General features: G+C 42.7%; 1 protein-coding gene across 1 annotated transcript in view; it reads right to left on the bottom strand.

The window, feature by feature from the left end:
* Positions 1-1,293: 1,293 nt before the first annotated feature.
* Positions 1,294-17,491, bottom strand: part of LOC135273121 (uncharacterized) — a 26,841-nt gene continuing 10,643 nt past the window's right edge. Inside the window, exons 12-19 of the mRNA XM_064372044.1 lie at positions 16,655-16,732; positions 15,927-16,550; positions 15,503-15,534; positions 14,923-15,020; positions 14,102-14,216; positions 9,394-9,503; positions 8,137-8,232; positions 1,294-2,702 (exon numbers count right to left, since the gene is read on the bottom strand). The gene's annotated coding sequence lies outside the window, so the exon portion shown is untranslated. The remainder of the gene's footprint in view (positions 2,703-8,136; positions 8,233-9,393; positions 9,504-14,101; positions 14,217-14,922; positions 15,021-15,502; positions 15,535-15,926; positions 16,551-16,654; positions 16,733-17,491) is intronic.

The raw sequence follows: 17,491 nt of genomic DNA, 5'->3' as shown, positions 1-17,491 counted from the left end.
TAAAATAAGCCAGGTGAGTTGGTTCGCGCCTGTAATTCTAGCACTTTGGGAGGCTGAGGTGGGAAGATTGCTTGAGGCTGGGAGTTCAAGACCAGCCTGGGCAACATAATGGGACTCCATATCTATATTTAAAAAAAGATATTAAAAACAAAACTACCTTGTGCCCCAGTAATCCCTCTTCTAGGCATATATCCAAAGGAAATATAATCACCATGCCATAAATATATCTGTGCTACCATGTGTATTGCAGCACTATTCACAGTAGCCAAGATATGGAAACAACCTGAGTGTCTGTCAACAGAGAAATAATGGATAAATAGAATATCATTCAGTCTTTATAAAAAGAGACATCCTGCCATTTGCCACAACATGGAGGAACATGGAGCACATGTTGCTAAGTGAAGTAACCCAGACACAGAAAGACAAATACTGCATCATAAGACAAATACTGCATCATTTCACTTGTAGGTAGAATCTAGAGAGAGAAAGAGAGAGAGAGAGAGTCAAATATACAGAGATAGAGAATAAAACAGGAGTTAACAAGGACATGGGGGAGGTAGAGATGGAGACATGTATGTTAGAAGTTATACAGTAGCAGATACATAGGATAAACAACTCCAGAGATCTGATGTACATGAGAACGATAATTAATAAAACTATACTATATTTGGGATTCCTGCAAAATAAGTAGATTTTAGCTGCTCTTGCCACAAAAACAAGTAAAAATGGGTTAACTACGAGATGATAGATTTGTTAATTTACTTCACTATAGTAACCATTTTACTATCTATATGTATCTCATGACATTGTGTTATAGACCTTAAATATACACAATAAAATCTATTTTTTAAAATAAAAATACTATTTTTAAAAGGAAATCTAAGACACCCAAACTTCAGAGCTTGCTACTCTGTCCTGTGATAGCAGATTTTAACACTCTAAAAAGTTTGTAATTTGTTGGTTTTCTTGTTAAATAACATTTTGCTCATTTAAATGTATATTATTATATCTTTCCACCTTCTATAAGACATAAATATCTGTGAAGTTTTTCAGGAGAGTTTATTTTATTTTAAACTTAATTTTGTAATATAAAAATAGAAATACTGGTACTGCCTTCTTTCTTCACATGCTTGAGGTTAAAATATAATCTGAGTGTTAAATTACTTAAACAAGAGTTTAAGAATCTGTTTCTTTTGAATAAATGCCCTATGTCTTAATAGTGAAATGTACTGTTAGATCTTACAAAAATGAATGTGAAAGGGAATGTTCTGCAAGATGGAAGCAAATTGCAAATTCAGAGCTTTGTAATTTTTATTGTTAATTTTCTCATTATAGAATAACATAATAACACTGCAGCACCCCAGAACACATATGAGAGGGAAAAATCATTCACAATGATTATAGCCTGACATTAACTGTATTTGCATAATTGTGTTTTAAGTGGATGTTAAACCATGGCTCTAGCTATAATCCTTATGTATATGAGTATTTCTATGCATATTTCATAAGGGTCTAATCTTAGTGTGTAAACAATTTTCTATCTTTTCTATAGTACTTTCTTTTATATATACACACTCACACACACACATATATATATAAAATTGTATAGGCTCACATAGTGGCTAAATAATTTTCTATCTTGTGACGTCATACACATATACACATACACACACATATAAGACCATGTGATCACTCAAAACATTAATTTAGTGAATGAAATTTAATGATTTATATATAGTTATTGCAAATATCCCTTGACTGCTACTATTAGGTTGCCTTCCATTGTTTATCACAATGAATTATGCTGAAATCATCTTTATGTACCTAAAACTTTTTTCATAATTTGATTTCCTAGAAAAACTCTAACAAATAGATTTACTCTATCGTAGGTTGTAAGCATTTTATAATCCTTGATAAATTATGCTTTTCCAGATGATTATAATAATTTACATAAATACAAATGATGTCTAAGAGATTGCATCTTGACACAACTGGCACCATCACTAATTTTTCCAGTGCTAATGTTGTGTCCAAAAAAATGCCAACTAGTTTTAATTTGCATTTTAATTTATAAGAAGGATAATTATTTTATACATTTACTTAATAATTTGTTTCTAAATTTTATACAAAATTTCAAATGGCTTCATTTTGGAGCTCAGATATATATGTATTTTTATATAGTTATATTCAAATGATACACATATAATTTGCCTACAGGGTTTTAAAAATCAAATCGTAAGGACTGTTGACATTGGAAAGATATTTAATTTTGCTAAGTTTGCCACAAGTATTGTACCAAATTATTTGTTTTATTACCTTTTTTAATGCAAGTTTAATATTTTTACATTCTTAAATCTAACTCGGGGTATTGTGTATGTGTGTTATTTATTTTATGGATCCTAAGTCTGCAAAACTCATTTCTCTATATTTTGGATAAATGTTTGATTTAATTTAATCTTTTTTAAAAAATTTCTTTTATAGTTTTAAAATGTGACACAGGTAAACCATAAAGCACATATAATAAGTATGCACAATTTAATAATTATAAGGTGAACACCTCTGTAACCACCAACTAATTCAATAAATGTAACATTTCCAGCATTCTAGAAGATTTTTGCATGTGGCTGTCTGATCACAATCCTTCTTTCTCCTCCTGGAGGTTCTCATAAACAATCCTGACTGGTGAAAAATCATTTTCTTGCCTAAAAAAAAAATGATTTCATTACTTAGGACTTAAATATTCAACTGTAAGCTATTTAATTTTGTCCATGTTTACCTAAAATATTGTACCATACTATATGCATTATTTTGTGTCATGTTTCCTTTGCTCACCATTATGTGGTTAAGATTCACCCATGCATTGCATTTAGCTGTAATAAGTTCATTTCCTTTGCTACAGACTACTTATTTGGCACTTCCATGAACAAGTACTATTATGAACAATTTTATATGTGTATTTTGGTGCAAATGTGCAAGATTTGCTCCACAATAAGTACCTAGGAGAATTGCTGGCTGCAGTCTACTCATGTCTTAAACTTTATATAACCAAATTTTTTCCAAAATATGTATACTAATCCACACTCCCAACCAGCAATACATGAGAATTCTCTTGCTCTACAATTCTCACCACTTAATACTGTGAGAACTTTATTTTTCTTGGTATGGTAGTTTTGAAACAGTAAGTCAGTGTGATTTCAATTTGGAGTTTTCTGATAATTAATGAAGTTGACCATATATTCCTGTTTTTTGGCCATTTATATTTCCTCATTTGTGAAGTGTATGTGCAATTCTTCTGCAACTATTTTCAATGGAGAGATATGGTTTTCTCATTGATTTAGAGGAATTTTATATTCATCTAGACACTAGTCGCTTTTCTCTATAATTTAAAATAATAAATCGTCATAATTTTAATAAATTTGAACGTTTTTTATTGTTTTAAAGAATTATTTCCTACACTGATATCATGAAAGAAGTTTCCATTATTGTGACTCTAAGTGCTTTCAGGTTTTCTTTTCTCATATTTAGGCTTATAATTTACCTGGAATTGCTTTTAAGTAGACTATGACATGGTAGTCCAATTTCATTTTGTTATTTACAAATAACTTCTATTTTTTAGTTTTGTTTTTTCCTTCTATTTGGAACTGGAACCTACATGCTTTGTTTCTATTCCTTTAGTAGTTGCACAAAACATTCCAACATGCATATCTAATTTACCACAAACTGAAGTTTATGGTACAGGCTGAGCAGCCCTCATCCAAAAATTGGTAATCCAAATTACTCCCTTTGCACGTCACATTGGTGCTCAAAATGTTTTGGATTTTGAAGCAGTTCAGGTTTTGGAGTTTTGGATTAGGGACACTCAATCTATATCTTTATTCTTCTCTTGGACATTACTAAGACCTCTGACGACTTGAAGTTCATTTCTCCTCTCGTCCAAACTTGTATGTTAATATAGTCATGTATTTTAATTCTACTTTATATATATTTTTTGAGACAGAGTCTTGCTCCGTCACCAGGCTGGAGTGCAGTGGTGCAATCTCAGCTCACTGCAACCTCCGCCACCTGGGTTCAAGCGATTCTTCTCCCTCAGCCTCCCAAGTAGCTGGGACCACAAGTGCGTGCCACCACGCCCGGCTAATCTACTTTATATTTTAAAGCCAACTATATAGCCTTATCATGGTATATGCAGCTAACATTTATTCAGATTTGCCAATGTACCTGACACTTTTCCTTTTTGTTCATTTGCCAATCAGACCTTCCATCCAAGATCACTTTTTCCTTTTTGTCTTTTCGCCTCAAATTACTTTTACCACAAGATCACTTTCTACTGAAAAATACCTTCAGATTACATGTCATGAGGGTCTCTGAGCTTTTATTTTTCTAAAATTTATTTTGCCTTTATCCTTAAAAGATACTTTCAGTATGAGTAAAGTTCTAGCTTGGTAATTACTTTCTTTACCCATCATTAAGTATATCAAACAACTGTCTTCTGGCTTCCATGATGGCTCTTGATAAGGGAGCTTGCAGTTTGTCATTCATTTGAATGTAATCTATTCATTCTGTTTACTTGCTTTAAGTTGGTATGTGTGCTTGGCATGCTGCAGTTTCTATGGCTTGGCTGGTGTGGATTCTTTCTTATCTAATTTACCCTACTTGTGATTCACTGAAATTCCTGAATCTCAAGATAAGTGTCTTTCATCACTTCTGGGAAACTGAGATATTATCTCACCAAATATTGACTACACTTCAGTCTCTTTTTCTAGGGATTCTGATTAGATATATTTTAAATCTTCTCAATCTATCCTTCATTTCTCTTTCATATTTCTTGATTTTTTTGTCAATTGGTGTTATGTTCTGAATATTTTCTTCTCTATTTTTCAGTTTACTAATTCTCTCTTCAGATGTATCTAATCTTCCATGTGTGGGGTGGTGTGGTGGAGTATAATTCAATTGATTCACTTGTTTGCTTGTTTCAAAAATTCTATTTGGCTTTCAAACCCGCTGGATTATTTTAAATATTTTCTATGGTCTATACATTTTAAAATTTGCCTTTTACTTCTTTAAGAATAAGTATGTATAGCTGTTTTAAAATCTGTGTCTGATACCTCCAACATCTGAAGTACTTATAGACTTGTTTCTGCTGGTTCCTTATTTCCATGTGTAGGTTAAAAAAATTTTTATAGTAAGCTCTGCATTTTCCCTAAAAAAAAAAAAAAAAAAAATGGTTTGGGAAACACCTGGATAAGGGAATCTTCTAGAGAGAATTCATGTTTCTTTCTGCCATGAGATGTTTCCAGTTGAAAATGATGAAGATGTGAAAGTTAAAAACTTGCAGTCTGGGCTGCAAGCAATGGCTTACCCCTGTAATCCCAGCACTTTGAGAGGCTGAAGTAGGCAGATCACGAGGTCAAGAGATTGAGACCATCTTGGACAACTTAGTGAAACCCTATCTCTACTAAAAATGCAAAAATTAGCTGTCCATGGTGGCACATGCCTATGATCCTGGCTACTTGGGAGGCTGAAGCAGGAGAATCACTTGAACCCAGGAGGCAGAGGTTGCAGTGAGCATACATCACACCACTGCACTCCAGCCTGGGAACAGAGTGAGTGGGACTCTGTCTCATAAAAAATTAAAAAACAGAAAACAAACAAAAACTTACCATCTGTGCTAATAAGACATATAGAAAAAGACTAACCAGGCAAACCAGTAGTAGAAAGTTTGTATCTTTTATTCAGTAATGGATTTGGGTGATAAACTTTGTATGCATAACTTATCTTGCTCATAGGCAAATGTATAGGTCCATTGGTATATCCTGTTTCTAGATCAATGTTTCTTGAAGTACAATATGTGGATCACCTAAACAGAATCACCTTGGTGAACATTCTTGTTAAAATGAAGATCCTCAGACCCTCTGACAGGCCAAATGAATCAGAATGGGGGAAGGAGGGCTAGAGGACTGGCATCTAATGAGGATCCCTAAGGGCTTCTCATACAAACTAAAATTTAAGAAAAGAGAAAGAAAATATGAGGTGGAAAGAGATACAGAGAAACAAAATCAGAGACAACGAGGAGAGGGGTGTTATGCTTGCCCTGTGTTACGGAAGGTATCACATATCAAACCCTAAAACCTGAATGTGATATGCCTATTAAAATATTATAATTAGGCCAGAGACTTTTCAGGGAAATGAACACAACATCTTATTAAATCACCTAACAACTTATGTTAGGTGATTTAGCGCTCCACACTGTACAAAGCATTTCAAAGGGTATGAAAACCAAGGGAGGCAAAAACCTAACCCATCACATCTAATTATACCAATGAAATAGCATCAACCTCTGATGGGCAAGTTTCTTTGTAATTCGTACATTATTTTTAGCTACAATCAATCAGAAAGTAGAGACACACCTTCATTAGTCATGAAATCAAAGAAGACTGAAGGGCATAGTTTTTCAGCTATCCATGGGGATACTTTTAGGTAGACTCTGGGCTACCCTACAGCTTTTACAGAAAGTATTGTGGGAATGTCAGTTTGACCTTCTCCCTGTAAGTCTCTGGGTATAAATATTAGCAGTCAGGTTGAGGATGCTAGGCTTATGTCAAATATTTCTTTTTTTTAGCTGCCATCTCATCAGGCCCAGCTGCTTTGACTTTTAACTTGCTTTTAAATGTATCTCTGCTCTTAAAATTCATGAACTATGCCCTTACTGATATTAAGTGATTTGTCCCTTGATTCCCTTGAGGTGGGAAAAAAAGCCTTTATACATTAAATTGTGACCACACTTAAAGGCACAAAAGCTGAGTATGAATTTTTTTAAAGGCTATCATGTTGGCTGTGAGTCCTGTACATTGCCTTGAAATGGCAGACTGCAATTAAACTTGTCGAAATTCCATGAACTGTACTGAGCACCCACTAGAACACCATGCACGGGCTCTGTGGATATCAAGACAAATGAGACACAGTCCTGGTTGGATCAACAGACTATTCCCTTTTCCTTTTACCTCTTATTCCTAAGAAAACCAGGAAAAGTGTGAGTCAAGGACATTAGACAGCTCCAAGCTCAATACTCAGATGTATGGGAGCTTAATTAATGAGCATTGGTTTTTGACATATGAATGTTTGTAAGTTGACACCAAAGAAACTACATTTGCTAAAAGAGTGTTTGGGCCAGGTGCAGTGGCTCAAGCCTGTAATCCCAGTACTTTGGGAGGCTGAGGCGGGCTGATCATTAGGTCAAGAGATTGAGACCATCCTGGCCAACACGATGAAACCCCGTCTCTACTAAAAATACAAAAAAACTAGCTGGGCATGGTGGCACACGCCTGTGGTCCCAGCTACCCAGGAGGCTGAGGCAGAATTGCTTGAGCCCGGGAGGCGGAGGTTGCAGTGAGCCGAGATTGCACCACTGCACTCCAGCCTGGCACCTGGCAACAGAGCGAGACTCTCTCAAAAAAAAAAAAAAAGAAAAGAAAAAAACTTTGAAGCTGTCCAGGCCATTTTCCTGGTGAACAAGGAAATGGCATCATTCTTTTATAGCTGTAGGATTCTCTTCTTCCTGTCTCCCTCCCCTTCTTCCTTTTCTTCTCCTGTGCTCCCCACAGTGTGGTTACCTGCTTCTCTGTGACCCAGCCCTAATTTAGTCTAAAGCCCAAGTGCCCCAAGCAATGGCTGTGCAGACATCAACTTTCAAAGAGTGCTCTGAACTCAGTGTGGCACTGCAGGGAGAAGATATGGAAAAGAGTTGTATGTGGACCACATCAGGAAAGCAGGTTGGCTAAACGTTTATCTGACAAGCTTTCATTTGTGCAGAGCCCACCTGCTATTTGGTGCCAGCAAAGGCAAAACTGACTGAATGTGATTCATGTGACTATCCTGGCAAACTGAAGCCAACTGAGGGTCACCTAAGCACCCATGCCATGTGTGCATAACGGCCGCTCTAGAGGGCTGCACAAGATGCTCTAGAGGGCTGCACCTGGCAGGCAGCTCAACAGCCCAGTGTGCCAGGTACCATGCTGAGGTGTCCCTTTCTGTCCTAGCCCTTCTCACGTCCACCTGCCTAGAGCCCCATTGAGAGCCTGAGCTCTGCTGAAAACGCGAGGCCCTCCCATACTACATTACACAACACAAATGTCTCACCACCGAATCTTTCATCTTCTTGGGGAGAGGGTCAGCAGCTGACCTTCCAGATTTTGATGTGAAAATTTAGGAAACAGTCTGCATTGGATGAAGGACCTGAAAGTGGAAAAACACACAGGTTTTACTTTATCAAAGACGTTCCTGGGACAGTACTTTTGGTAAATAATTTCACCTTAGATCTCACACCCACACATGACAAAAGCAAGTGCTCTCTTCATTTAAAAATTTATAATAAAAAGAGGTACATGTTCAAGTGATCATAAAGATGGTGTTTTGATTTCTAAATTCCACCCTAATGAGAGCAGTCAAGTACCTTAGCAGCATCATCACCCTCTACTGTCAGGAGTGGGACAAAGGAACGGTCCTCCATCTCTGCCAGCACACTAGGGTTTCATCTTCACAAACAATTAGCAGCGGAAAGTGAACATTGCAGTAATACAACTGACACTAAAAATTGTGAGAACCATTTAACTTTTCTTTTTTCCATTTTTCATGCCTTTGATACAGCCACACCTAATAGCCTAAAATTATGGTGTCTCTGGTCCTCCAAGAGTGTGGTTATCTTAAATCAAAATCTTTCATAAATTTAAACACATTAAGATGCTACTGTCAGTATCTGAAACTTACTCTGGCATCACTTGAAAGATTTCCAGTGCCAGAGTACATGTTACCAAAGACTTAAACATATGATTAAAGTGAAGATTGTAATGTATACATTACGTTACTAAGGATCACATTCAATACATTTTAACACTTTGGTGCAAATCTCACTTTAAATCCAGTGGGCACTGGCCAGACTGAGAACCACCACCACCACAACAAAACAATAGAACAAAAACCTTTCCTTTCAGAGGTGCTGGTTTAGTCTCCACAGGTAACTGCCTACATGCAGGTATGAAGCTTAATGGATCTAGAGAGGGTATTGTTGAAGTGGTAGCTTCTCACTCAACTCACCCAAGGGAAAGTCACAATAGGGCTTGGGTGCTATTGGCCATCTGTTCCTGCCACTGTGCATTTTATTCCAAAATCAACAGAGCAAAGCTAAAATGTTTGCTGGATGTTCACTTTTAACTGTTTTTAGTTTCTGGCTGGTCCTGTATTTCTCCTGCCCTCCTCCGGTGAATGACCAGCTAGTTTAATAATGAGAGTCAAATCACAATCGGCAGTGATTTGCCATCTCCTCACCTCAGTCAGGGCAAAAAGCTGCGGGAACCGCACCCCATGCTCAGTGATAGAGCACAGGCATAGATCACTCACATGAACACAGATGGGTCACTGCTCTGCCAGTTCAGATGGTAGGAAAGGGTGACCAAGAGGCCACAGAAGGCTGAGAACAGCACCGGGATGTGCTGCGTGCTCCATGGTTCCTAAAGAAAATATGTCAGTTAGCCAAGTCACTCTACAGCTATGTGAATAGCAGGATCTCTATCAAACATTAGAAACATCTCCACAGTCCAGCCGGATGGATGAGTTAATTCCTGTGATCATTCCTGCCCATAGACATATAAGCAACTAGTGGGCACACAAAAAACTCACGTGTTGGTTTATGAACACTGATTTTGATAAGGGATTGGGGTAGGGGGAGTTTTGACTAATTGTACATACTTCTAAGAATAAAACTGAATCTTTCCTGAAATTAATCTTAGGATTTTTTATAGAATGTAATATTAAACGTGTCACTCTTCTGAATTCAATGTAACAATTATAATAATTATATTTCTCAATGTTTATTAATTGATAGTCTAAATGGCATAAGTGTAAAAGTGGCATAAGAGATTAAACAGACTAATGAACTTTATGATAAAGATTAAAGATAGTCAGCTGAAAGATTTCCAGTGCAAGAGTACACCGTTACTAAAGACTTAAAGATATGATTAAATGAAAGATTGTAATGTATACATTCATGTTACTAAATACATTTTAACACTTTGGTACAAATCTCACTTTAAATGGCGTAAGCAAAGAAAGAGCAAAGTTATTTGAAATGAAAAGAGAAAGGCGCTTCAGGTTTAATTTGACAGAAGCACAGATGTCAGTTATCAACACATTGTACTCAGCCTGGCAGAGCGGAACTTGGGAAATACATGTTACCAGCCCAAGCAGTGTGTTGGCCTGGGACTCTAGCTCTCCTTCCACACACACCTGCTGCTCCCACCAACACAAACATGTCTCTCACATGCCAAGAAGAAAACATCTACATATTAACCTTCTCGATCACCATCAATAGAATCACTGATCCCTTCTGAAAGCTGAATTTAGTCAAGAAGTTAAATACTTTTTTCTCAAGATTTTTTTTTAAGATGGGTTGTCAATTGTGCTTACATGAATTCTTCAAATGAATGAGTCAAGTGTGCTTAGCAGTTATCCTCTGTAACTGCTAAGATAGGCTGGAAAGCAAATGATACCCTGGATAGAGCAGGTGATTTTACTTTTGAATGCTTCATTTTCTTACAAATTAAAATGTATTTCTTTTATCTTCCCCATTGCGGAAGTCTTAACGCCCAAGAGTAGTACCTGGAAAGCAAATTGCAGGGAGCTGACTCTCGCAGACTGCTGAGCTGCATGGTTATAAAGTCAGGAAGTAAGACTCACTGTCTCCAGACGCATCTCCACACAGATCCCCACACTAAGACGTCCCGCATGCCTCTCAGATCAGCTTCCCCGAAGGTCAGGTGCAGTGCCTTTTCCAGCACCCTAAGGTACCATGGCTGCATTCATTATTTTTCGGATTCTGTGCAGATGTCTTCCTCACCAATTTTGTTAAAAAACTTAAACCCAGTGATGATGCATCCTCCACGGACCTTTTCTGCCTTTGGAGTTTTCATCAGCAACACTTTCCCTTCCAGTATCCAAGGAAGAGGTGTACTTCCTCCTTCCTGAGCCAAACCCTCCCCTCAGATCAGGATGTCCTACTCTTTTTCATTGGTACCCTCTGCCCTGCCTATAAAAATACTTAAGTTGCTGACATCTGTTTTATTTTGAGACGAAGTCGCTATCACCCAGGCTGGAGTGCAGTGACGTGATCGCGCCTCACTGCAACAACCTCCACTCACTTCAACCTCCACCTCCCAGGTTCAAGTGATTCCCCTACCACAGCCTCCTGAGTGGCTGGGATTACAGGTGCGCACCACCACAACCACCTAATTTTTTTGTTGTCACCATGTTGGTCAGGCTGGTCTCAAACTCCTGACCTCAGGGGATCTGCCCCCCTTGGCTTTTCAAAGTGCTGGGACTATAGGCATGAGCCACCATGCCCGGCCAGTTGCTGACATCTTTAACAAATAGTCAGTCCTCCTTCCCCTTGATCCGGTTGCCCTCGAAAGCTACTGTACTATCCTAGTCTGTTTGGGCTGACATAACAGAATATCATAGACTGGGTGGCTTATAAACCACAGAAATTTATTTCTCACATTTCTGAAGGCTGAAAGCCCAAGGTCAAGGTTCAGGAAGGAGGAGGTTTGTTGTCTGGGGAAGCCCTGCTTCCTGATTCCTAGATGGTGCCTGTTTGCTGTGTTCTCAGGTGGTAGAAGTGTAAGAAAGCACTCTAGGGCCTCTTTTACCAGGCACTAATCCCATTCATGAGGACTCCTTCATCAATAGCTGTAATGACCTCACAAAGTCCTTACCTCCGATACCATTACATTGGGGATTAGGATTCAACATGAATTTTGAGGCAGACATTCAGTCTATAGCATATGCTATCCCTCTTTTTTCTTTCAGTGCCATCCCAGCCTTTTGAAGGTCTGGGCTCCACATTTCACTTCTAGTCATAGGTGAATGACTCAGTAGTCTCTGTTATGCCGGGTACCTTTAATAAGTGTGGAGGTCCTACCATGAGCTGTGTGACTTTGCGCTCCCAAAGTGCTAGGATTACAGGCATGAGACACTGTGCCCAGCCTTAATATTATTATTAAGACAGAGTTTAGCTCTTATTGCCCACGCTGGAGTGCAATGGTGCAATCTTGGCTCACGGTGACCTCCGCCTCCTGAGTTCAAGTGATTCTCCTGCCTCAGCCTCCCAAGTAGCTGGGACGACAGGCATGCACCACCACGCCCAGATAATTATTTTTGCATTTTAGTAGAGACGGGGTTTTACCATGTTGGTCAGGCTGGCCTCAAACTCCTGACCTTAGGTGATCTACCCACCTTGGCCTCCGAAAGTGCTGGGATTACAGGGGGGTTGGGCTGTGGGTAAAGACAGCTGGAGCCAGAATGTTCGTGAGCTGATTATTGTTGAAGCTGGGTGTCAGTACATAGGGTTCATTACGCATTCTCTAGCTGTTATAGACAGAAATTCCCATAATAATTGATTTTAAAAGAAATCAGCCAGGCAAAGTGACTCATGCCTGTAATTCCTGCACTTTGGGAGACGAAAGTGGAAGGATGGCTTGGGGCCAGGAGTTTGAGACCAGCCTGGGCAACACAGGAAAGACCCTGTCTCTACAAAGAAAAACAAAAAATTAGCCAGGCGTGGTGGTGCACACCTGTAGTCCCAGCTACTTTGGAGACTAAGTGGGAGGACCATTTGAGCCCAGGAGTTTGACGCTGCAGTGAGCCATGACTGCACCATTGCACTCCAGCCCGGGTGACAAAGAGAGACCTTGTCTCTAAAAAATAATTTTTTAAAGGTATTTAGTTAATTAATTAATTTACATATCTGAAGATGGAGTTTCACTCTGTTGTTCAGGCTGTAATGTGGTGGCATGATCTCGGCTCACTGCATCTCCCGGGTTCAAGCAGATCTCCTACCTGAACCTCCTAAGTAGCTGGGATTACAGGTGTGGGCCACCACACCCAGCTGATTTTTGTAGTTTTATTAAGAGACATGAGCACGCCATGTTGGCCAGGCTGGTCTCAAAATCCTGAACTCAAGTGCTCCACCTGCCTCAGCCTCCCGAAGTGTGAGATTCCAGGCGTGAGCCACCATGAGTATTTTATATAAATTTTCTTTATTAAAAGGGTTCTGGTTGGGTCAGTTGACAGGCCCCAGGTCCCTTGAGTCTCATTTACTTCCACTGCATGGCAGCAGCTTCTGTCCCTTCCCTGTTCCCCAGGAACAGGAGCGAGCACACCTCTCCTTCCCTGCCCAGGTCCTCCCGCCCCACCTTGCCTCCTCCCAAGGCCACCCTCCTGGCAAGCCCACCCCAGTGCCTGGGATCTAGGGGAGGAGAGGCAGGTGGGTGTGGTCTTGCATGCAGCGTAGAGATGATGACGCCAATGGCCACCTGAAGCACAGCACTCATGGTGTCTGACACTTCAAACAAAGCTTTCCTGTCCTCCTGGGAGGTACATGGCAGGAGGTGAGGGCCTAGCAGCCCCTTGGCACCCAGGGTCTCCACAGCCCCACCCCACTCTGAGGCATCCCCACTGCCTTCAATGGGAAGAATACTCAGTACCCCAAGGAAGGGCCGAGAGCTCCAAAAGCAGCCACAGATGGGGCTGAGTGCACAGGATGGGAGTAGGTATGGCAATCCTGGGGGTCCCTGCCTGGGTGTGCCAGAACCCCGAGAACTGGCATGTGGTGTGTAGGCAGGCAGGCCTCCCCAGCCACTGTCCCCAGCCTCACACCTGTAAGTCTTAGTTGCAGGTGCGGGCAAGTCTCTTGAGGGTCATCAGGAGCACGGCATGTTGCAAGAAGAGGGAGGCACGGGGCTGGACCGGGAATCCTGCCCCCTGGGGACCTCACATCCACCCTTCCTTTCTCTCTTCCCTGCCTCGCCCACCCAAACACACATGCCGCCTGGCTGCAGATCAGCTCCAAGCTGTCGAGGTTTTTCTTCTGGGGCATCAAGCTGCTTCTGGTGCTGCGGACAGATGCAGGCACCGAAGGGGCTAGGCCCTTGGCTGGTCCAGCAGCCCACTGGCCAGGTCTGGCAGAAGGCAGGGAGGAAGGAAGCCATGCCTAAGGGGGGTGGGGAACACAGAGGCTATGAGGGGCAGGTGGAAGTGGCAACTCAGGGCTTACCTGTAGGCATCCGAGAGCTGCAGGAAGCTGAATTCCTTGGTGCCGTAGAGGATGAGGTCCCTGGCCATCCTGCTGAGATGGGTCATGCAGAATGAAGCCCAGAACAGGAACTCAGCTGGGAGAAAGAAAAGGTTCCCAGTCACCAAGCCTCTCTGGTACTCACCCAGCCTGACCATACAGGGAGTAAGAGGAGGTTAGGCGGTGGGGGGGACCTGGCTAAATTTTCATTCTTTTTCCACACAGAGTCTGTTCTGTTGGCAGGCTGGAGTGCAGTGGTGAGATCTCGGCTCACTGCAGTCTCCTCCTCCCAGGTTCTAGCGATTCTCCTGCTTCAGCCTCCTGAGTAGCTGGCACCATGGCCAGCTAATTTTTCTATTTTTATTAGAGATGAGATTTCACCATGTTGGTCAGGGTGGTCTCAATCTCTTCACCTCGTGTTCCACCTGCCTTGGCCTCCCAAAGTTCTCGATTAGAGATGTGAGCCTGACCTAAATTTTCATTTTGAGTAAAGATGGGGTCTTGCTATCTTGCCCATGCTGGTCTAAAACACCTGGGCTCAAGCAATCTTTCTGCCTTGGCCTCCCAAAGTGCTGGAATTAAAAATGTGAGCCACTGCCCCTAGCCTGTTTTATGTTATTGTTGTTGTTTTAAATAAACCAGCTTTGGCTGGGTGTGGTGGCTCACTCCTGTAATCCCAGCACTTTTGGAGGCCAGGTGGGCAGATCATGAGGTCAGGAGATCCAGCCCATTCTGGCCAACCATGGTGAAACCCTGTCTCTACTAAAAATACAAAAATATTACCCGGGTGTGGTGGCATGCACCTGTAATCCCAGCTACTTGGGAGGCTGAGCCAGGAGAATCACTTGAACCCAGGAGGTGAAGGCTGCAGTGAGCCGAGATCGTGCCACTGCACTCAAGCCTGGAAACAGAGCAAAACAAAACAAAAAATTAGATAAACCAGCTTTACTGAGGTATTGTTCACATACAATCTACCCATTTATTTATTTTCATTTTATTTTATTTTATTTTTTGAGATAAAGTTTCACTCTTGTCGCCCAGGCTGAAGTGTACTGGTGTGATCTGAGCTCACTGCAGCCTTGGCCTCCTGGGTTCAAGCGATTCTCTTGCCTCAGCTTCCCAAGTAGCTACAGGCACCCACCATTACACCCGGATAAATTTTGCATTCTTAGTAGAAATGGGGTTTCACCATGTTGGCCAGTGCTGGGATTACAGGCATGAGCCACTGTGCCCTGCCCAATTTACTCATTTAAAGTTTACACTTTAGTGTACAATCATCACCACGACCAGTCTGACCATACAGGGGTAGGAGAAGACTGGAGAGAAGCTGGGCTGGGGGACAGAAGTGAGGCACAGGTCAGGGACTGGCTCCCCAAGACTCACCCAGGAAGTCACGCTCACTGGTGGCATCCATGCTGTTAAGAGTGATGGCACCAAAGTTGAGTTCTTGGGGGTTGGGAGGAAGCAGGGCTGGGCTGGAGCACAGGGAGTGGCCTCCTCTCCCCTAACCAGGTTGCCTGGTCCCCTCCCCCTGGAAAGAGGATCAGGGAAGAGGATCAGGGTGGGTGGGGCAGGAGCTGGGAGGGAGCATCTTTTCCACAGTCTCAGGAGGGAGGTAGGAGCCCTGAGTCTCTCAGTACCAGGCACCCCTGCCATGGGTGACCCCTGGCCTGGATAAACTCAGTGCCCATAGGCAATGAATGATGGTTTCACCAGGGGCCACAAACCCCTGCCCTCTGGTGTGTCTGCATGTCCTGGCGGGTGCTGAGGGTGACTCTCCCTAGGGAGGAGGGGCAGGGTATCTCACCTGCTCAGAGCAGCTCTCCATCCATACCCAGGAGATTGCCCGAAATGGCCCCGCTGCAGGGACAGGGATTCATGGTGACCAGTGCTCCTGGCAGGCAGCCCTGACTGACAGACAGAAACACACACACATACACACACACACACACACACACACACACACAGAACGAAGTCCTAGTTGCCAGAGCAACCACCTGGAGCTCAGCCTCTTCCCTGGCCCAGTCGCCTTGGGTGCACAACACATGTCCCCTAATGTCCCCAGAACACTTATCCCCAAGCACTGAGTCACCTTGGGTGCAGGACCCTTGTCTCCCGACACGACCCCATATGTCAGGCTGAGGGCAGTGGGCTGGACTCACTAGGAGCCTCACTGAAGAGCTCCAGCCCTGCTCAGACACATTCACTGGCTTGGACGTCTCCACCTTAGCAAGAGCTGGGGCTCCATGCAGGGTCCCCCTCTGAGCAGATAACCTGATTTTCTATCCCTCTCTGCCCTTCCAAGCTCATGTGTGAATCCCTAAGGCTATGCAGCAGCCACCCCCACCAGACCCTTAGGGCACTAGAGCCTCACCCACCTCCCCAGGGGCAGGACATCAATCAGCTTCCGCACTTTCAGCAGCCGCTGAGTCTAGGGTCAGCACCATGGCATGGTTGTGGGAAGCCAGGGGCAGGAGGGTCAGGGCAGCCAGGGTCCTCCCCTCCAGCATGGCCCCTGTACCTCACCCAGCTCACCTCAGGATCCAGCAGCTCCAGTGAAGGGGCTGGGCCCTCTACAGGTGGGTGTACCCTGGGAAGAGGACGTCATGTTCCCTGTGGGAGAGGAGGAGCAGGGGCTCAGGTGGAGGCCGGGTCAAGGCCTGCCAGTGACACTGGGACCCTGCAGGCCTGGGTCACCCCTGGGAAGAAGTGTTGCCCTACAGCACTGCACCTGGAAGAGGGATCCAGGATCTCCCAGGGACAAATCGCTCTCAAGGGAAAAAGAGGACAAAATGGAGCCATGTGAATCACAGACTGGGCCTGAGCTGTGGGGCTCCTGGGGTGAGGCTTTGCCAGGAACACCCAAAGCCTGAGCCTCTGTCACTCAGCATCTCCCAGTGGGAGCTAGAACAGGGGAGGAGGCCCATGTTGGGTATGCCTTGGGTATGACTTGGGAGGTTTCGTTTGAGGATCCCCGAAATAGGTGGAGCTCATAAAATGCTGCTTGGAGCAGGTGGGATGCCCTGCCCTTCATTCAAGTTACTAATTTTTTGTATTTTTAGTAGAAACAGGGTTTCACCATGTTGGCCAGGCTGGTCTCGAACTCCTGACCTCAGATGATCCACCCACCTTGGCCTCCCAAAGTGCTGGGATTACAGGCATGAGCCACTTCACCCAGCCTGTTGTTTTAAATAAACCAACTTTGCTGAGATATCATTCACATACAATTTACGCATTTGAAGTTTACACTTTAGTGTACATCCTTCATCAGTTTTTGAACATTTTCATCATCCCCTAAAGAAATTCTGTACTCAAGGCCAGGCATGGCGGCTCAAGCCTGTAATCCCAGCACTTGGGGAGGCCAAGAGGGTA

This window comes from Aotus nancymaae, unplaced genomic scaffold (assembly GCF_030222135.1).
Source record: "Aotus nancymaae isolate 86718 unplaced genomic scaffold, 86718_ANA_hifiasm-v0.15.2.pri h1tg000267l, whole genome shotgun sequence".
Lineage (NCBI taxonomy): Eukaryota > Metazoa > Chordata > Mammalia > Primates > Aotidae > Aotus > Aotus nancymaae.
The sequence above is the reverse complement of the archived record's forward strand: the minus strand, read 5'-3'. Positions and strand labels throughout refer to the sequence as shown.